Source organism: Mesoplodon densirostris, chromosome 20 (assembly GCF_025265405.1).
Source record: "Mesoplodon densirostris isolate mMesDen1 chromosome 20, mMesDen1 primary haplotype, whole genome shotgun sequence".
Classification (NCBI taxonomy): Eukaryota; Metazoa; Chordata; class Mammalia; order Artiodactyla; family Ziphiidae; genus Mesoplodon; species Mesoplodon densirostris.
The window spans coordinates 9,237,923-9,260,621 of NC_082680.1; the positions used below are offsets into that span (position 1 = coordinate 9,237,923).

General features: G+C 39.5%; 1 protein-coding gene across 1 annotated transcript in view; it reads left to right on the forward strand.

The window, feature by feature from the left end:
• CSMD1 (CUB and Sushi multiple domains 1) overlaps positions 1-22,699 on the forward strand; it is a 1,461,432-nt gene that overhangs the window by 1,080,665 nt on the left and 358,068 nt on the right. The window lies entirely within an intron of this gene.

Here is a 22,699-nt window from a genome sequence, read left to right on the forward strand (position 1 = left end):
TACTGCTTTTGGTAGAATCTAAATGCATCGTGAAATACCAGACACTTCCCAACAGGGCAAATGACAGTAAATTAAGTCATGCAGTTTGAAGACACATATCATACAGACTAGGATAAAGACTCGAGAGAGGAGCATCTTTCCCAAATTGAGGATCCTTAACTACTAAGGGATGTCAGTCTTCTCAATTACAATACAAATATTCTTCCAAATGTCCTGTTTCAGTTTGATGACCATACAGCATTCATTATAATCACATTGACTTCTAATTAGTAGTCTGTTAACAGTCTCGATAGCCTATTAGTGGCTACAACCTAAGATGTCATGGAAATGTGGATGGCTGTCAATCCTTGAGAAACTGCCAGTTCAAAGCCATTTATTATTTTTGACAGAAAAATATTCTGTAGTTAAAAGATAATTCAAACAAGGACTAATATAAGATTTGAGAACTTTAAAAATTGAGAGAATATAATATATCAAAAGAAGACATCCTATGGACCTAGAGATTGTCATACTAAGTGAAGTAAGCCAGAAAAAGACAAATATCATATGATATCACTTATATGTGGAATCTAAAAGAAAAAGATACAAATAAACTTATTTACAAAACAGAAGTAGAGTCACAGATGTGGAAAACAAACTTATGGTTATGAAAAGGGAAAGGGGGAGGAAGAGATAAATTAGGAGATTGGGATTAACATATACACACTACTATGTACAAAATAGATGAACAACAAAGACCTACTGTATAGCACATGGAACTATACTCAATATTTTATATATTATATACATACATATAACTGAATCACTGGGCTGTACACCTGAAACTAACATGACATTGTAAATCAACTATATGTCAATAAAGAAATAAAGTAAAATAAATAAATTAATTTAAAAAAAGAAGACATTCTTGAAACTGGTATTTCCAGAGTGCTATATTAAGCTATCAATTGGAGATAAAATAAAAACCATTTGTAAAGGTGAGCATCAAATACATAAATAATTACACTATTTGATTGAAAATATTGTTGTGTATTGTATTATCAGAAAATATATACAGCTGATACTTACACATGGTTTCACTTTCTAGATTTTGATATTGCGTGATTTTAACTAACACCACTGATAGTTAAGCATACAGGCTCTGAAGCCAGAGTACCCAGGGTCCTCACTCTGCCACTTAGCTGGGCAAGCTGTTTAAACTCTCTGTGTGTCAGACTCCTCATTTTTCTAAAAAGGGAGAAAATAATAATGACACCAATTTCATTAGTATGTTGTAAAAATCAATTGACCTAAAATGTGGAAAGCACGTAGAGTGAGAAATGCTAACTATTATTTGCATATGCATTTTCCTCTTTTAATTTTGAGTTTATTCTACAAATAAGAATTTTTTATTGCTTATAGTAAAATATGTAAGAATTGTAAGTGCCCCTTCCAGGTTACTTCCTCCAGGCAACAGCTCTCAATATTTCCTTGTGTGTCCTTCCAGAATTTTCAATACATACAACACCAAACCTGAAGTCATGCTTTGTCTCTTGGCTTATAAACTCTAGACGAACTTTGATGGACAAGAAATGTCACACCATCTTATTTTAAAATCAATTTGAATTTCTTTCAGAGACACCACCCTAACCAAGAGGCAGTAAATTTAATCTTGGTTGTGACCGGAGGGGCCCCACGTCAGCCCTTTCCTTCCTGTCCACCCCCATCTCACCAAGACGTTGAAAATTCCCTGAGCATTGTGGGGATACAGAACGTTTGGGGGTCCTCAAAGCTTTGAGTCATGCTTGTTACTTTGACACTTTGGGCACGGTCGTCTCTCACAGAAGCTCCCTAGTGAGCCCTGCACTGGCAGCCTTCCCTCCCCAGGGGCACGGTGGTGTTGAAGCAGCCTCTTGGGGATGATGGGTCGGGAGAACTCTGGGTCCACGCCACCCACCTGTGGACCTGCATCACCAGGCTGTCTCTGGGTGCCTCTGGGTTTCTCCATTTGCTTCCACCTCTGTCACCTCCCCCCAGGTTGCCTAGGGAGCATATGTACTCACTCAGCTTAGTCTTTTAAGGAAGAGTTTGTGATACAGCAGCTGGGGCAGAGAAGCACAGAGGAAGGCTTGGCTGTGCTTGGTAATCACAAAGTGTGGAAGGGTGAGCAGAGAAACACTCAGAAACTAAAATACAAATGTAATCACTGTGGAGAGCTCAAGGCCAGCGGAAGGAAAATAAACATATAAATTATCTTGCTAGACTTGTGTTTATATGTATATATGTAATTTATATATGTTTACATATACATATATACATACATCTGTGTATATAAATATATTTATATATGGAGGGAGAGAATATGCTGACAATTAAGAAAATTATTGGCAAATATTTTGCAAAGTTTAAAAAATGGGAATTCTTTAGGGAGATATGTCATACATCTAAGAAAGCGATCAAAGAGAGGTGAGTTTTATTTGTTTAAAACCTTTTTACATATGAAAATATTTAATTCAAAATAATCTACTCAAAACCCCAAAAGGTAAAAAATATGATGTAAATAATTATAATATAGCTGTATAAGCAGTACTATTCATCTAGTAAATAAACTGTATAAAACCTAATATGTGTATATAATATACAATTGTTATATATTATATAATTGCATATAATGTATATAATTCATAAATATATAAATCATATATAATTCATATGTATATGTCATATATGTAACTCACATATATGTATAATATATATGTAATAGAATGATATATATAGAAAGCTAACCCGCTTAGTGCATAGTTTTTCTACTTTATATTTCAAAATTCCTATCGTATGTAAGGTAAATACTGAGGTAAATACAAATTTTGTAAACCAATCTTACATTTAATAATACAAACGGATTCTTGTTAAAATATTATAATAATGTAATAGAGCTTGAGATTATATACATTTAAAATAACATACATTATATATTACAGCAGATTGTTTTTATTCAATAGAAGAGAAAGGAAAACAAAATCTCAATTCAGTGGTGGGCTTTCCACAACCACTGTCTCTTCTAGCACTGAGGAAGGTTAACAAGAAGCAAGCACATAACGTCTGGATAGTCAAACAAATACGAGTTTGCAATGCTGGCGGCCCTGCATTTTTATGGCTTCACTCTCTATAGTTAAGTGGGTTAACTTTGGATCATTTTTCGTCACAAAAATAACGTTCAGTTAGACTTCATTACACATGTGGATGAACTGATTTCCACAAATCATGTTTTATGTAATTTACCATAGCTATTTAAATTTTAGCAGGGGGTAAATTAAAGGGAATGTTCCCTGTGATGTGTTGCTGTGTGGTAAAACGACCTATTTTAGGCTCATGCTAAGAATTGTTTCAATAGAAGTTGAGCTCAACAATACTGTTTGATACCAGAAACAGAATTGTCTCCTAGGTCCTGTGAACACACTGATAAGGGAGTGGTAAAGATCAGTTTAGGTGTCTCAGTCTGTAATCTGTGATCCCAGGTGTTCGTAATGCACTGAAGAGGGGGAAATATGATCTAGTTCAGAGAACAGCATCTCTTCTCCATTCTTGGTGGACAGCATTGCTGCTACAGTATCAAGGTTGTTTAATCTTTGAGATACTTGTGATGGTTAATTTTATGGGTCAGCTTGACTGGCCACAGGGTGCCCAAACATTTTGTCAAACATTATTCTGGGTGTGTCTGCAGGGCTGTTTCTGGATGAGGTTAACATTTGAAAGGGTGGACTGAGTAAAACAGATCAGCCTCCCCAGTGTGGGTAGGCCTCATCCAATCAGTTGAAGGTCTGAATAGAGCCACAGGCTGAGTGAAGAAAAGTTGCTCTCTCTGCCTGTCTTTGAGCTAGAACATTGGGCATCTCCTGCCTTTGATCTCAGATTTGGACTGGAACTTACACCACTGGCTCTCTTGGGTCTGGACACCTCAGTTGCCATAATCATGTAAGCCAATTCCTTATAATAAATTAATTTCAATAGGTAGGTAGGTAGATAGATAGATATTTAGATAGATAGATAGATAGATAGAGTTGGAGGTGGATGTGGGGATAGAGACATAGAGACAGAGATAAAGATAGAAATATCCTATTGGTTCTGTTTCTCTGAAGAACCCTGGCCAGCACACTATTTCTCTACTCAAATGGTTGGATTTGCCCCAGCTGCTAGGCACAGACCCTTCCTGGCCCTCTGTGTGAGTAATTGCACATTTAAAAGGGGTCCAACTGGAGTTGAAGGTGCAGTGTGTGTGTGACCACTGAACAGAGGAAATCCCGCTGGTCCACACAGAAAGTGAGCCCATGGCCCTGGCCTTGTAGCCTGAAGCTGATACTCAGACAAGGTCAGGCAGGAACATGCCTGCCAATAACAGAGTGATGCCTAAAACCCTAAAGACGAAGTAAAGTCGTGTGAAATAGCTTCATGTAAACTTTTGTTTTAATTTTGTGCAAAATCCAAGTTGAACCCACCAAGGATTTATAATGTGTATTTTCTTTTTCACAACTGATATGGTCTGGTATCTAAAGTGTATTTAAAAATGTTTTCAAAGACCTGATTTAAATCTATGACAAATTAACCTTTGTGCTGGATGCTGACTCTGAGCTGGATTTGTTTGGGAGGGTGTATGAGGGGAGCACTTGGAAATACCTGCAAGGAAGAGAAGGAAACAGAATGAGGCAGAGGGAGGAGCTGAGCAGTGTGCAGGTACGCCTGGTACCCTGGCCGGACCCAGGGAAACCTCGGAGCTGGGACAGCCTTTCAGAGTTTTCCCAAGCTGAAGCAAGAGGGCGGGGCTGGTACCATTAGCCATTGATGAGGGCTGCCCCCAGGGAGCGGGCACAACCCTGTTTGATGTGATTCCTGGAGAGGGATGGAGCTGTCAGCTCCAGCAGCTGAGAGGCTGAGTGCCTTGATTCTGAAGCAGGGACGTGGGTGGTACCCAGAGGTCCACTGCCCCACACGCCATCACTTCTCCCAACCTGGGCACGACTTCTCTAGGATTCTAACTGGCCTCTTTTCCTAGAAAAACGTACAATAACTCATGGCCATTTTTTGGCTTCCGTCTCTGCTGGTCTAGGTGGCTCCCCTAATGCCAGAGGGATGATTTCTGCACAAATTCCCAAGGTGCCTGCGGTTAGACCTTTTACGGGTATCATCTGCTTCTCACTCTGCATGCGGGTTCAGGTCAGCCGGGGCCCTTGGTAGGGTACAGGACAGTGGGGTGTGTAAGGTCTGTGGTTCTGTGATGCTGAGGCTGCATCACGGGGACGTTTCTGTGAGAAGGAGCAGGTATACAACTCCTGGAAAGTCCGTCACAGGATCTGCGCCCCACGGGTGCCAGCAGACGGAGTGTGTTAACACCTTTCTCCTGTCTTCCCATTCCGTTCTCTGCCTGGTGACTGAATGACCTTCTGTACCTGCACCTGGCCTGCCCTCCACATGGCCCAAGCACAGCAGATGAGATAAAATCCTCATCCTCTCCAGACGGCTGCCTCTCTGCACTGAGCTGAGGCCACGCTTGTACCTTGCACGTCACGCCCTTTCTCCCATCCGTGCTTGTGTGATTCTCTCCCTTGAGGGTGCCCAAACACTCTCTCTACCCAGGAATGTCCTCCCTGTCCATCAAGACCCATCTTGAGTGTGGTCCACGGGCAGAGGCTTTTCCCTGGACAACTGCTTCCATTGTTTCTAGCAGCTCTTGGTCACATCTCCCTTTTAGCCGAGATGACATTTTTAATAGTTAGCCCTTGAGAACAGAGACCGATTTTATTCAGCTTTCTATCTCCAGGTTATCCCAGGGTACATGGTGTCTTCATCTGGTGAGCAATAAACTATAACTGACAGAATAAAATCATTTCGGGTTTGGAGAACTCATCCACCCCATGAGTACTTACTTGTCTTCCACCAGGTGCCAGCTTGGTTCTCTCAGTGTTGAACTGCAGCTCTTCTGGGAACTTGCCTTTTAGAATCAAGAGAAAGGATAATTTTAGTTTCAGTAATGATAAGCAAATGAGGAAAATAGAACAAAGTAGATACTTTATACAAATATATAGAGTGTAAAATATGCTGTATTTCTAATTCAATATATTGTTTAATACATTCACACTTGTTTTATTAACTTGATCTTATAACTGTGCAAATGAGTTGAAAATAGGCATTACTTACTTTTTAGTCTTTTAAAATAAATTTTTTTCTCTCGAATATATCTGCAATGTTTAAATTCTTGGTTGTCATATTCTTGCTGGGTTATTTTTCATTTGTTAGTTTGTTTTCATTTTTACTATTGCAAAAGGAGTCATGTGTAAGTGGGTATTTGGGGAATGGTTAATTTTGAACATTTACTGTGTAATATTTATATATGTTATATATACACATTATATATGTAATGTTTATGTATATGTTTATATATATATATAATATCTGAAAATGTTGAGACTAAACTACTATTATTTGCTAGGAATAAGTAGTGATTTATTGAATTTTTTCTAGTAGGTATTTTTTTCTCCAAGAATAGAAGAGTGAGAGCGTGACTGGGTTTATGTTGAGCATATAAGTGAACTTCTCGATCAGAGGCTCACTAGACGCTGACAGTGGAATCAGCAGTCAGTTTGAGTGGAGCTGACCCTGTTGAGAGTTGCCCAGTTTTATTAGTCAGTTTTGAACTATGCAGTATTTTTTTGTGTGTGCTGAAAACAGGAGTTATAAGAGAAATTCTTACAGTTTGTAGAAACTACTCCATGGATGTGTGCTGCTTCTAACAATCCTGGTTGCCTCCTTTGGGTTGTTAATTCTGTAGTTTATACATTTAACTGCAAAAAACCAAAACCTCATTTTAAGACATTATTTTATAGACAGTAAGAGTCATATAAAGATCTTAGAGTGAGTTTAAAGAAGGAAAAGAAAACCATGATTATATTGCGACTTTACCTTTGCAAAGCTCTTCTAGAGAATATTTATATATTATTCTTATAAATGAGCAGCAAAGTAATGTGTGTAAAAACGAATGTAGCAAAATTAGAAAAATGGCATCTCAGCTAAAAGATCTCTCATTTCAACATTATTAGAAGCCTCTTCATCAGATGGCTCTCTTTCATTTTACCAAGATTACTAGTAGAGGTGAATATAAAAATTAAATCTGTATAATAACTCTTGGGTATGAATTTTCTCAGAGCTCTGGTTAATGAAATTAAAAAATTATATAAGCTGTATTATAATAGAGAAGTTATGTTTAGAAAGCAAAACATACTGATAATTTGGTTAGACATTTAAATTTAAACCATTTAATAGCCTGACATATTAATAATTGAATGTTTGAGGCTGAAATCATCTGGTTCTATTTGTTTGCTGTTTTCTTCTGTTTGCTTCTGAATCTTCCAAACTGACCCAACCCATGTTCAGTTGTTCTACCTACAGACTAATAGTATTAACATAGGATATTATTAACACAAAATTAAAAAAAAACAAGCACATGACAACAACAAAACTACCTACTAGAATAGTGCTGAGTTTAAGATAATTCCTCGTTCTTTTGTTGGATGGGTAAGTGTTTTTAAGATACGCGAACACTCACGACCAGCCGTGTTGTATCAGGAGCACCATTTACTCCAAAATTCTATTTTTTTCCCTGAGTTCCATGTCATGAGTGAATTATAAATACCGTCTCCTTTTCATAATGTGGGATCAGCCATTATTAAATATTTAAATACATCCACATGGAGGAGCTGGTAGAGCAGGTGGTGCAGCGCGAGCGCATGAAAGGCTAATGTAGAAGTCTGACATTTAAATTCTAGGTTTAGGGGCCCCTCAGCTGTGGCTGCATCCCAATCTCCCCTCTTAACATTGATCCTCACAGATTAGGCTTCACTCTCACAGTAACCTGAGTTAGGGCATTGTGGAAGTGATCTGGGGTTCAGGGCTCTCTGAGGCAATTACTGCAGACTTGCTGGGAGACAGTTCCCATCTGTGTCTTCGTGTTGGGAGAATGACATGCTGTGAGTGGTGTTCCTCATGGACAAAAGAGGGTGAGGAGTAACCGAAACTAAGGGGGATCTCTAGGTGACATGTTTAGCTCTCTAGGTAAAATGAAGTGGCTGTATTTTTTTTCTAACCACCTTTGCTGCCTTCCTGCTTCTCCTGTATCCTGAATGTTTGACTAACAACATACCCTGACCTCCTCACCACTTGGATTCTAGAGTCAGATGCAATGGGACTTCCCTGGCGGTCCAGTGGTTAAGACTTCGTGTTTCCACTGCAGAGGGTGCGGGTTCAACCCCTTGTCCGGGAACTAAGATCCCACATGCTGTGTGGTGTGGCCAAAAGATAAAAAAAATTTTTTTAATTATAAAAAAAAGATACAGTGGGATCCATGTGGCCACAAAGTCATATATCCCTTTGTTCTTCAATTTCCCCACAATCTGTGTTTTTTTTTTCTTCCATATTCCTGCTTCCTTTAGAATTTTAATGACCTCAGAAAGTCTACTTTTGGAGTCCTAGGTGGAATTACTAAAGTGTGTTGATTTGAAAATGGATCACATTTTGCATGACTGATTTAAAATTAGCAGTGGACCCACTCTTTTCTCTCCGTACATCCTGCATTGTTTAATCCACATACATTTGCTCATGTTTCTAAGCCAGGCTGGGCCTTTCATCACAGAAGGGTTTTTATGATTCAGCTCAAATGTATTTTCTTTTAGATATATTTCTTAACCTGGCAGCATGTATAGCTCCGTGTTTTTTGGCTTTTCTATTGGGAATTCAGAGTGAGCAGAAAGGAAGTTAGTGCAAAGAGAGACTGATGAAGAGAAAAACTAGCCGAGAAGCCAGGCCGGTCTGTACTTGGGCCAGAAAGGTCTGGAAGGAGTGGCAGGACCATATATGGAACAAGCTGGTGGACGGAGCTGTAGCCAAGAGACCTGGGCTTCAGTTTTAGTCTTGCTGGACTTTCCTTGACTTTCCCTGCCCTTTAAGACCCTCCTCTATGATGAGAGGTAGGAACAGAGCATCTGCAGGCTCTTCTCCCAGATCTGAAAAAGATATAAAGCAACAGTTCTATGAATATTTGGTTTCTATGGGAAACTGACTCCAGGAACAATTAGCAAGACAAACGGCATGTGAGCGTTGCCTTCTTGAATTAAAATCCTCCACTGGGAATATTGCAATGCCAAGGTGGAAATAAGGAGAGAACATAGCTGCATTTTCAGTATAGTAGAGAACAATTCAGTAGCGCCTAGTATAAAATTGAACCAAACTAGATAACACAAGAGGTTGTGGTGAAGCATCTCAGACACCCTTAAATGCTGAGCAGGCCCTACGTTTTATCAGAGCTTAGGAGAGGCGTGTTTGTAACCATATACTTAGATGGGAAGAAAATCGTTCTGAAGGATCACAGTTAGGTTATGATGGAGGCTGATCATGAGGCCAGGCAGGCAGTGGAGGGCCGAGCCGCATGGTCTCTCCCCAGAGCTGGAGGGGGGCTGATGGGCACACGCCTGCAGTTACTTTCTGTCATTGGAGTAAGTGCTCACATGCAGGATGTGTGGAGGAAAATGAAAATCAGATGGTTTTCTGAAGGTCATATACTCACAACAAGGTTAGGCTCCTGACCACTGCGTAGACGATGAAGAACTGATTCTCAGCCAGCCAGCACTGGGCTCCTCCTCTCCGTTAGAAGCATTCCTAGGGGCCACAGCAGTCCTAGGCCAGGGCAGCGGGGATTTTGTAAAGTTCTGAATATTGGAGATAATTTGAAACTTTCCAACTTAAAATATGATTTGCTCTGTTCTCACATGAATGCTTTTGCTTATTTATTCTTTGCTATAGAGAAAAGATAGAATAAAAAAGAAAAGTTTCACTTTCCCAACGTTTTATATACTTAGGTGTTGAAGAATCTTGGGGTGGTGTGTGACTTGGGTAAAATCAACCAATTATACATGAGAGCATAATATAAAAGTATAGAAGCAAGAAAATGGGAGAAAGGTAAAAATACAGAGCTTGCTGATTAGAATTCAGTGTTTTAAAAGCGAAGGCACTGAATTCAGTCTCTCAAGTTATTTCTCAAACTAAGCCCATTTAATTTCAACTTTCCTCTAAAATTATTCAGATTTATACCGTTTCAATGCAAATAATCTAAAAACTGATTCACTTTCCTAATTTCATGAAGCAATCCCAAAGGCTAATGCCATTATGAGGTCTTCCAACACTGCCCCGTGCTGTGTAGCCCTCGAGTGTTGGGAGGGGGAGGTGAGGAGGAGAAAGCAAATGTGTCTGTGACCCTTTCCCGTTGCAGTTGACGGAAACTCTTCCACTCTTCCCCTAACACGTCTTTGATTTCTGTTTACGTACAGTTGTTCAAGTTCATTGTGATTGGTTCTCACCCCATTTCCTGCATTTTCTCTTTGGGGAAGGTGGTTTATTAATGTTAGCAGAGGATCTTCTTTTGGAATAAAAATTATGTCTGAATGATGTTTCCAAAGTTAGTGGACAGTTGAGAAAGTCATCCCCCAAACTCTATTTTGTAAAAATAAGACTCAGGAAGTTGGTAATTATTGCCTGAAGCATCTACGTATAATCTCCACCATGACTCCCTTTGCTGTGGGTGTGCAGCTGGGGCTCTGCCTGCGAGAGGTGCTTTGGGCACTAAGGTCCTGACCACCCTCTGGTCCTCTTGCCGCTACCCCACCTGACTCACCATCTCTAGGGCATGAAGTCCTTCTACTTAGAACCTATGGACTCAGAGCAGCTACTGCAAACCTTCGCTTTCCTTCAAACCTTCACTAATGAGATCTACAGCAACCCCTTTCTCCTATATGTCAGGGGGGAAGTCTCTTGTTTTAAGAAATTTTTCAGCTTTCCTCCTCCACAGACATCTTCATCTGCTCCAACCTTTCCTCCTTCCTGTCGGCCTCAGGGAAAGGTGAGCGGACAACTCTCGTCCCAGGAGAGTCTCACGTTCAATCTACTTATCCCTTTTGAGAGGCAGCTCCATCAACAGACACCAATATGTTTTTCTTGTTTTTTTCTGTCCTTATGATCTACCCTTCCAATTCAGGTTCCCATAACCTCTCACGTAGACTAAGACAGTGTCATTCTAATTGCTCTCTTAGCCTTCAATCTTATTTTTTGAAATTATTCCATCTCTATTATTTAAAAAAACAAACAAACTCTGTTGGTTACAGTGGAAAGGCTCATCCCTAACCTGCTTCAGGATTGTCCAAGGGCATCATCAGGACCTTTTCTGTTTCTTAGCTCTGCTTTGCTTGCATATGGCTTCATTCTCAGGAAGCTCAGGCTTCATGTCTCTGTATGTGACAGAAAAAAATAAAACAAACATGGCTTTCAGCTCCTCTGAGCTTGTATTGTTCTTATAATTCGTGGTCTCAGAAAACCAAGAGGGAAGATTCTTTCTATGGCATCCATCTCAACCCCCAAAATGATGGAGTGGTGCTGCCTGGGTTATGTGTCCAAAGGCATGAAGCATCTGATTGTCCGTTGTGAGCTGCCTGTGGTCACTGACTTGGGGATGGTAGGGGAGGCTGCACAGCTGGTGGTGCTGGTGAGTCAGGGATGGTGGGTGAAGGTGCACAGTTGACGGTACCACCAAAATCACAGGGACTGAGCAAAGAGCAGTTTCCAAAGGAGAACCTGAGCAGCAAAGAACAAACACATTTTAAAAAGAGGCCAAAAGATCAGATATTCAGTATATGATCCCACAGAAACCCCTGACCTTTTCACTCCTCCGTTATAGATGTCTGTTCCCCATTGCCTACAATGCTACAAACTCTTTACCATGGATTTCCAAGCCCTCCTGACATGAACCTCTCTTACAAGAATACCTTGTTTACCACTTCTTCCTCAAACACCACCTGATGTAGTTTACCTTTGCATGAAACCTAAGCCATCCTCCTCTTTTTTTTCCCCTCTTTGGTTCACTCATTTTTTTTTTTCTGGGACTCAACTATTCATCTACAGTGCTAAAATTAGCATTCTTCTTTCATTGAAATATTTAATTCTATTGAAATTGTGTCATGAGAAAAAAATGCTATGTTTTTCACTAATTTGTGTTTGATAGAGTGACTTTTGTACATCATTTTTTTTCTCCTCCATGGAGATCCTTTCATTTTTTTTAATCACTGCCTGAGGTTCTTTGATCATTTCTATTGCTCTTTTGATGTTTTCTAAATCCTTTTAGTAATGAGGTACTCAAAATATAACAGCTGATGTCATGCAGCATTTTAATTTTATTAAGAATATTCTACCTTCCTGAAAATGAGCTCACATTTCATCAATTTTTTTATTCTTTACATCTTCAACTCTTTTACTAGCAAGTCATTTTGTGCAGACAGCAGACTAATTATTTCCTTGTTTCCTCCACCGCAGTTGGTGCTGTGATTTTTCCACATGTTCTTAAAGTTAGAAGAAGGATCATTAAGGATACCAGCTAGAATTCAAAATTCATAACTTGAGCACAACTAACACAGTTTTATATTTCCAGCAAGTTCTATCTAATAGATAACAGAATTCCAAAGTCTAGATTCATCACATGTATTTTTGTACATTATAAGTAAAACAGTTTCAAAAATGGCATATCTTCCTGTTTCTTTTTTTTTAAACTTTTTACAATATATATATTTTTCTAACTAGATTTCCTAAACAGCTTTCCTTGTATCTATACAGTGTGAAACCTTCATTAGAACACTTGGTTTGCATGTGCAGTTTAAACTACGACTACCAGCATTTTATCCAGCATGGCCATGAGCTAATCACTAATCATCTGAATACAGTTTGATTATCTGTGAAGTGGGGATAATCATAACTGGGATTTTGTCTGGATAAATTGCATAAATAGATATGAAAGCACATGAAAGTCTATAAAAGGGTCCTCAGTTGGAAGCTGTGTTTTACAAACAGCCTAGTTAAATAAACAGTTTACCTCAAGGGGTGTTCTCTAGAAAGGAAAGGAAAACTAATTTTATAATAGCTCGTGCAACATGATTTATAAGTGTTTTTTATTTCAGGTAGTCTCTCTTTTTTCTGTGGTTTAATAATGCTTTAAAATTCACATTGACAGTTTTCTCCCCCCTCCTCCTTTTTTCTTTTCCTCTCTAAGGCTGTGGCTGTTTCCTTTCTTGAAGTCAATTCTATTACAACAAACTTTTCAAAGTAGTTTTTTTAGTCCATTTCAACTTTACTGTTATCTTTCCAAACTGTTTGCTTCTTGTCAAAAATGTAATTATCAATCCAGGTCTGGGACAGGATTTCTGACTTTCCATTACATTGCTTATTCCCACTGGTGTGCTCAGAACAAGAAGTGATTTCATTGTTTCCTCCACCTACAATCTCCTTTAGAGGCAAAATGATGGATCTAAATTTTATGCTTTTTCTTTTTCTATAGCATACCCAGTTGAATTATACTCTTTTGTTCAAGGATATGATCCCTCAGTTGCCACTGGTGTTATTTTTTTGGTGTTTCCTCAAAGTTTATTCCTTTACTATTTACATTGCTTTGCTCTTATTCTCGTGGATTTTATTAAAATAAATCAGAAACCCTCCCTTGCTACATGGCCTTATTTCTCCCGTCCTCACCATTTGCCATGTATTTCCACCTAGGTTATGGCAACTGTCCCCCAACTGGTATTCTTTTCTCCAGCCTTTCTCTTTTATTGTCTGTGATGAACAGATTCATCATCCTTGTTTCATGAAGTCTCTGCTCTGTTAAAAAAAAATTAAAAAAGAAAAATTGTGTATAAAAAAGCTATGAGCACGGGAGCTACAGAGACTTGGCTGCACCTGCTTTGAGCTATGTGTTTAAGTTACTCTCTATGGTAACTTACTTCCTCTTTCCAAGAAATTTCTGTGAAATTGTTACGGAACCAAACTGAGGTCAGCTCACCCGTACCCAGTAAAGTGCATCTGCTGTCTTCAGGTTGTGGTGAAGGAAAGTGTGGCCAAGCAAGGTGAATGGGCAGCTCATGTTCAAAAGACCCACCAGGGAAGGATTTTTAAAATCAGGGTGAGGGAGAGGGCACAGAGTGTGTGACCAGCTTGTGCACAATTCTCTGCTTGGTTGGTGGTGAGGTAATAGGGTGGTATTTCTGGAGTAAACATCACGAACCGTTTGGTTCCAACTGGTCTGGGGTCTCTGTGCTTTTGGTTAGCAAATTCTATTTGATGAGAGTCTGCTTTCTTTAAAAGCACTTAGGAATATGCATCAGACACTGTTATCTATGTCCTTCCGGGGGAGCTAACGATTCTGTGACTCTGCTGTATGGCTGATCTATTGTTTAAGTTGTTCCCCATTCTCCTGGCCCAGCTGCTCTTCTTTGTTACTGCATGTTTACAGTCTTTTAACTATGAACTCTTGAGCCAGCCTTTTGAGACTCAGGGGAGGTCTGGGAGACAAGAGCAAAAGCCTTTTACCTCAAAAGGCAGGGACACAGGGGCTTGTATCCGGTTTCAACATGGGCATCCTTACATGTACCTCATAGGGTTTTGTGAATTAAATAAGATGATAATTTATATATGCACATACGACAATCTCCAGAATTGAATAGGTACTCAGCACGTGTACTTTAAGGCCATTAGAAAAATAACATCTCCATTCAACAGTGAAGTGAGGTCCAGAAGATGTGACCCTGACTACATAAAAACATGTTTTTTCCCCTCCATCATTCTGATGTGCTGTAAGAATGAAAATAATTATCAAATATTCATTGTTTTGTGACCGTGGTTGGTTGTTGTACCTTGAGTTTTAATTTATATTTTCCCCTTCTGTCTTTATTTCAGCAATTTATTTGTAGAAGAAAAAGGGTCAGAGAGTGTCCTGTAGAGATTGCCACAGTATGCCTTTTGCTGATTACATCCCCATGGTGTTTATGAAAATTGCTTAAAATTGTTGGCGGGGTATACAGGCTTGGTCAGATAGAAGTTTGAGATTTTTCGGCAACATGCATCTCATGGTGTGATTTCCTATCAGGAAACACAGGCAGTAATGCCCGTTGACTAGATCTGCTTGTTGAATAAGGGCTGCAAGCTGAAGTATTCTGATTCTGGCCTTCCTTGTCCTGTGTATTAATGGAGGTACTTCTGTAAAGAGAAGTGTGCTATTTGATTTTCGGGGCTTACGTTTACATAGGCAAAACTAGATAAATGCTTGCTTCTGTTGGTCCTCCCATTCTCAGCCTGGGCATCCTTGACATTTGGGCTGGATATTTGTCTGTTTGCAGCGTGAAAGGAGAGACTGTCCTCTACATAATATGACGTTTTGCAGCATCCCTGGCCTCTACCCACTGGATACCACTAGCATCTTCCACCTCAATTTGTAAATATTAAAAAAAATGTCCTCAGACATTGCCAAATGGGGAGGATGGTGGCAAAATTTCCCCTGGTTGAAAACTACTGCTCTAAAGTGATTAATTTTATTTTTGCATTTTTAAGAACTCCTGGTTTTAAACAGATATGATGATTTTCAGTCTATGAAACTTACTGTCTTTACTGATGCTGAAATTATGCTATCTTTGTCTTTTTTTGGTGCCTTCTCAAGTTAACCCCTGAGTATGTGGTGGCCCCCTTGACATCTGGTCTAGCAAATATTCCAGTATTCCAAGTTTGTCTCTTATAATTCCTGCTTCAGACATGAATAGAGTCATTTATCTCAGGAGTCCTGGGTTCCTTTAGTGGAAAATGATCTTTCAGACTATAATCTGAGCATTTGTAATGTTCATTGCCTCTTGATTTCTCATTGTTTCTGGGTTCTTTCACTATATAAGGGGCGTGTGTGTCCGCGCGCGTGCGTGTGTACACACGCACACACGTGCACACAAACACACCATTTACAATCACTCAAAACAATGAAATACTTAGGTGTAATCTAAACAAACACGTATAGGATTGTACGCTGAAAACCACACAATGCTGTTGAAAGCAAGCAAAGATCAAAATAATGGCGAGAAATTGTGTTCAAGAATTGGAAGACTCAGATTAAAGATGCCAGTTGTCCCCAAATTGATATACAGGTTTAACACAATTGTATCAAAATATCAGCAAGATTTTTTGTAAGTCTAGGCAAGATTATTCTAAAATTTATATGGAAAGGCAAAGGAACTAGAACAGCTAAAAAAGTTTTGGAAAAGAATAAAGCAGGAGAAACAGTCCCCCCAATTTGAAGGCCTAGTATGAAGCTACAGTAATGCAGACTCTGTGGTGTTGGTGGAAGGGTAGACACGTAAATGAAATGGGATGGAAAGCCCAGAAATAGACCCTTGGAATGCTGACGGAGGTGCAGAACCAGTTCCGTGGAGGAAGAACAGTCCTTCAGCAAATAGCACTGGAGCAACTGGACATGAATACACACGTAAAAGGACCTTCAGCTATGCCTCATATGTTATACAAAAATCAACTGAAGTGGATAAAACAGTTAAATATAAAATGTAAAGCTATAAAACCATCAGAGAAAGATTGGAGGTAGTTTTTACAATTTGAGACTAGGCAAGTTATTAAACTTGGCATCAAAATGCAATCCATAAATGGAAAAATTGATTAAATAGATCTCATCAATTAAAAACTTTTGTTCTGCGAAAGAACATATGAAGGAGATGGAAAGACAAGCTACAGAGTGGAAGATAATATGTTCAAGCCATATATTTGGTAAAGGACGAGTGTCTAGAATATATAAAATGTCTAGAATACGTGAAGAGCTTTCAAAACTCAACAATAAAACACACACAATTAACCAATGGACAAAATATATGAACAGACATTTCACCAAAGGAGGTATATAGATGGCAGATAAGCCCATGAAAAGATGTCCAACATCAGTAGGAGAATGCAAATTAAAACAAAAATGAGATATTACACACCTATCAGGATATCTGTGGTTAAAAAAAAATCGTGACAACACCAATGCTGTCAAGGATGTGGAGAAACTAGATCATTCAAACATTGCTGGTGGGAATGTAAAATGGTGCAGCTACTCTGGAAAACAGTTTGGCAATTTCTTTTAAAAAGCTAAACATACAACTAACATATGACAACAATTGCACACCTTGGCATTTATCCCAGAGAAATGAAAACTTACGTTCATACAACATAATAATATAATAATAAAAACAGGAATATTTATAAAAGCTTCATTCATAATAGTGAAAAACGGGAAATTACTTAGAAGTCCTTAAACATGCAAATGATCAAACACATTATGGTACATCCATGTCATGGAATACTACTCAGCAATAAAAAAGGAATAAACTATTGATACATACAACCAGTAGATGAATCTCCAGAAGACGATGCTAACTAGAAAAGAAAACAACCCCCAAAGGTAACATACTATAACATGTCTATAACATTCTTAAATGACAAAATCATAGGAAAAGAGAACAAATTAGTAGTAGTCAGGGCTTAAGGAGGGGTCAGGGCTGGGGAGAAGTGAGTGCAGCCATTAAAGGTCAACGGTGGGGATCCTTGTGTTGATGAAAATGTTCCATGTCTTGCCTGTTTCAATATCAAAGGATAGTTTGGCAAGAGGTTACCATGGGGGAAACTGGATAAAGTTTACACGGGATCTTTCTGTATTACTTCTTACAGCTGGATATGAATCCTAAAATACGAAGTTTAGTTTAAAAATAATGGAATCCCACAGTAATTTTTTACCAAATCACAGGTGGAAAAACTAAATATTCACACATTTTCCATTTTCACCTCTCTAACCTTTCTATTTAGTAAGTTCTACTGATACTTAATTCTTACGTGTATATAAGCCTTACTTTATTTTGGAAATAAGTATCAGTTAGCTGGTGGCAGAAAGTGGCAGTTTTGGAAGATATTCTTTTCTTGTTTTCCTTTTTACTGTTATTATAAAAGGAAAACATTAATGCTGTCAATAAAATTTAATTACTGTAATAGCATATGTAATAGTATATATTATATTCTGAATATAATCTATGTAAGAACTATGTAATCTTGGTAAATTATGTAAGAACGTAATCTATGCTGAGGGAGAAATAACTTTCATTGAGGACCAGTTGCTGCAATCCAGCCTTGTACTGGGATATTTTTGAGCAGGGCTTTAGAATCTGCTAGGCTGTTACTATTACTCCATTGTGCCATGGAAATAAATGTTTGTTAACCTCTTTACAAGCCATACAGCCTATCTAATTCAGCCCTAGGAAAAGCCAGAACTCTATACATTGTCAAAGAGTATGTTTTCTGTGAAGGCAACCTCTGCCTCACCGATGACGTTTCCTGAGTTGAGACCAGTAAGAATGCGATGAGGCTGACACGTGAGGACCGGCTCTGTCATCCGGGATGCTTATCTTGTCTTCAGTAAATGCTGGTATTAGACAAGGATACTTCAGACCAAGAGAGCAACCGATAGGATTTTTATGAGTTTTCCCCATGAACAATATGATGATAAATTCATACAATAGCATTTGATTTTTTTCCCCCTCCCTACCAGGAGGATCAAGCAAAGCAAAGGAGTTTGCCTTTCAGTCTTTGAAGCTTTTTGATGCATGACAGCATAATAAGAATTAAGCTCCACACTTTATATATATTTTTTAAACCCAGTACTTTGAATAGCACTTGACCATAGTAGATGCTGATCATATAAATAAACTCTATTAGCATTTTTGGAAGCTCCACACTTTAAATGAGGAATAAGCCAGTGTTTCAAGCTGTCTCCTTTAGTGTTCCTATCTGCTTCTCCTGTTATTTTTTTTTTCCTTCTCATTTTTAGCTTCACGTTATTTTTTTGAGGCACAATAGAAAAAGTGGCTAATAAAATAATAATAGGCATAACCTCCGAGTTTCTATTTATAACCGTCCCTTCATCATAACATATGAGCATACTGGAAAAATTCTAAAGCCACTGACAGTCCTTCTTTTGAGAAGGAAAGGAAGCACCTTTTAGACTTATTCCTAAAGATGCTTACCGTCAGTGTATTGAAAACAAAGTCTTATACTCTGAAACCATTTCTAAGGCATCATGTGTATAGAACTATACACAGCATCACAGTTTTTTTGCTTTGAAAAATATAAAATCACTGCTTCTATAATTTTATTATTATCAATAATAAAACATAGAAGATACAGAAAAGTAAAAAAAGGAAATGAGACAACCACATAGCTAAAACCACTAAATGTTAGACTAAATTCAAATAGTTAATTTTATTAATTTTCACTGAGTATTTGTTTTGTGCCAGGCGCTGTCTTGGCTACGGATATAGAAGTTACAAATGGACAAGTGCTCAGAGATTTTACATTCTAGTCAATCCAGAGGGTAGGGGTGCTGCTCCCCAGCTTTGTCCAAGGCTCCACTTCGTGTTAGGGTCTGGCATAGAGGCAAGGTTTCCTTCCTGCCTTGTTAATAATAATGAATTATTTCACATTCTAATGATAATAACAATTCATTGCTCCCAAGGCATGGATTTTTTTCACATTCATGTTTTAATACCTCTGATTTGGGATGTGTCTTACAGTCACTAATAAGAGGACCTTATGCCACTTTTTCATTTTCTTTTTCAGTGTTGCAGGAAATAGTGCATCTTATAATCGAGAGTATCTGAGACTTGCTGTTCTTCCAGGTTGTGTTGAGGACAATGAGGAAAGTGTCAGCAGTGGGCAGAGGGCTGGGTGTGTTGGGGCTTCAGCGTGGAGCGACAGGACCTGTCTCTACGGAGAGTAGAGCTGGGTGACATGAGGACAAGCCCTGGGCTGTCTGGGAGCTCCTCCAACAGGCAGTAGCAGCCAGAGCACCGTGGCTGAGCAGGGTGGTGCAGGTGAACGGCCGGAAGACCAGGGTGCGCTCGGGAGGGAGCCATGGAGGATGAGTTCTGCTGAATCAGGCAGGAAGCGAGATCAGGACTGTTGAACACGCGAGCGACGTGCTTCGTCGCAATGCCCTGAGCAACAGCTGGAGGTTCTGTGCAGGCTGCGGCCTGAGCTGACACACATCTTGAAGGACAGTCTGAATGGTGTGTGGAGTGTAGACTGTTGGATGGGGTGGAGGCCGGTGTGAAGGCAGGGGTGGGACAGGAGGAGAGAGGAGCTTCCACTAGATCAGTGAGGACTCGTCAGATCTGAGTATATACTTTGAAGGTAGAGCTGACCAGGTATGTTGACTGGACGTCTCCACGCAGGTGAGATGGACAGACTGCTGCTTTAGGAGGAGTGACTGAACGGATGCCATAGAACCGGGTGGTCTGAGGGTGGGACGCTTTAAGTCAGGTATCTGCTGCTGGTGGGCTTCTCATGAACACGAGGTCTTCAGATAACTGGGAGCAGGCGGCCGAGTTGGGAGAGGAACTGGGCCTGGAATCACCTGTTGGCCTCTTGGACCCACTTTCCGTCCCTCTCCCCGACCCCGAGTCTGTGCCCTGAGGACCAGGCCCATCAACAGGCGCCTTCACCCTCTGACCTCGTGTGGCTTCACCACTGAGGGAGCTGGAGAGACGGGGCAGAGTGAGGAAGGGTGTTGGATCCCCGCTCCCCCTCCTACGGGGCCGAAGCAGGGGCTTCTCCCGGGTGGCCTTTCCTCTCTGGGAACAGCCCTCGCCCAGGGCTGGTAAGCTGGCCCCCGGACACTGCACTCACTGGTCCTTGTGGTTCACTTCACCCCAGTCACAAGTACACCCACTATTCCCGCCGTGAAACTGCCCTTCACTGATACTTCTGCGTGGGCGACGTCCTCCCAGGACCCTGGCTGATACAGGGGAGGTGAGAAAGTTAAGGAACCAGTGTCCAGGGAGCGAATGGAGTACGAGAGCAGATTTGTCTGCAGACGTTAAGTTAGTTATTTTATTTGGCAGCAAGGTAGGGGCAACTGGCTAGGGATGCAGGGGATACAGGTAAAAAGTTCAGAGAGCAGATCAAACAGTTACATGGAGAATTTACATGAATGAAAAGAAATTGTTTTCCTCATTTTTTTAGGCTTAGAGAAATGATATAATCCCAATTATAAATATTTACCACTTAGAAAGACATATTTGTACTTCATATTCAAGGAAGGAAAAATTTTGAAATGTCTACACCACAGTGTGCTGAAATCACAATTCAACTGTCAGGGAATATTATTTTCTTTGATATAGGCTTATTTGGAATAAGCAATATTGAAATAACTAGATCTCTCTCTAAACACTGTGAAGACATTAAACAGAACAATCATCAACTCATCTTGATATTTAATTTTGCCAGTAAGTATATGAACTTCTACAAGTAATTAGATGAATTTTGCATTAGGGATTATATCAACCTGAAATGAAATGAAGCCTTTAAAAAAATCTGTTTAATCATACCCTATAGATGTAACATTCTGCAAGTATATTGCACATAAATTGGAAAGGCTCTGAGGAATATTTCCTATCATGATTTTGTCTTAAAATTTACCACCAAAAACCTCAAAGGCATTCTTAAATATTTCTAAGGTGATTCTGAAAACATCAACATACTTTTCAGACCTCAGATCCTGTCACCAGTATTCTCCTAGGGGTGCCAAGAGTGACTTTCAGATTCTTTTAGTTTATGGGAAAACAGAGGAACAGCTCAGTGTTCTGCTACCTAAAGAGGAATAATTTAGCTCTCCAGAGGGAATGTTTTACCTGGGAATATTTACATCTCGGGAGGGAATGTTTTAGCTGGGAATATTTAGCTCTCCGGAGGGAATGTTTAGCCTGGGAAGCATGTGAAGTGGTGAAGAGCCCTAGTGCACAGGGAATCTAAATAGTTGATGTAACCAGGAAACAGAGCATGAAGGACTTCGCAGCCACCACCAGCAGCCCTCTTTCTTCTTCCGGGGAATTGGACAGTGAAGAATTTGCTCGTATCTCTTTTAAGTGAGAGAATTAAAAGCTAATGCAAACTTGAATTTAGCTTCAGATCAGAAGAAAAGACAAGCAGGGAGGCAGACGTTCTGTCATTCCTACTGAAAGAAAAAAACCTTAACAACGTTGATGCTGGCCGGTTGATAGGCTGGCAGAGCAAGAGGATGCCCCATCAGTGAGATCCCGGGGCCCATGCCTGGCTTTGTAAGACAGTGATGAGGCTGCTCAACAAGAGTTCCCATTGAGGATGCACAGGACACGTACTAATTATGGAACAGAGAGACCTTGAGAAATGAAGTCAGAAGAAAACCGCCCACACCACATGCCACCACCGCCAACAGAAAAGAAAATCTTCAATTTAGGAACAGAGGGAAAATTAAGAAAACACGTTGTTTACTTAATTCCCAATTTGAAAAGCAGAAGCAATTCTCATAGGAAATGGTTGTAGGAAAAATGTTGTACAATGGAAGGCGCTATGGAGGAAACCAAAATAAAGATAAAAGGAGGGAAAACAGAGAAACAAAGAAGAAGAATTTTGAGGAAATAGAAAAGTAACAGCACTGTTATCAGCACTGTTATACCAGAAGTCATCAACTTAAGTTTCTTCCTGTCTTTCATTGTTTCTTTAAAGTTCTTTCATATTTTATCAAAATGACTTCTAACCTTCTAAACTACAAATAAAATGTATTTTTTAGATTACAATTTTAAAAAAAACAAGGTTACTGTTGTAGCATTTTTAAATAAACTTATTTTTTAGCCATTTGTTCCCACATCTTAAAATGAATCTTAGAGGCCATATGCTTTTGGGAGAGGCTGGCAACTACCTGTTCTTTATTTTTTTTTATTTTTTAAATTTTTTTTAGGTGTTGGGGGTACGAGTT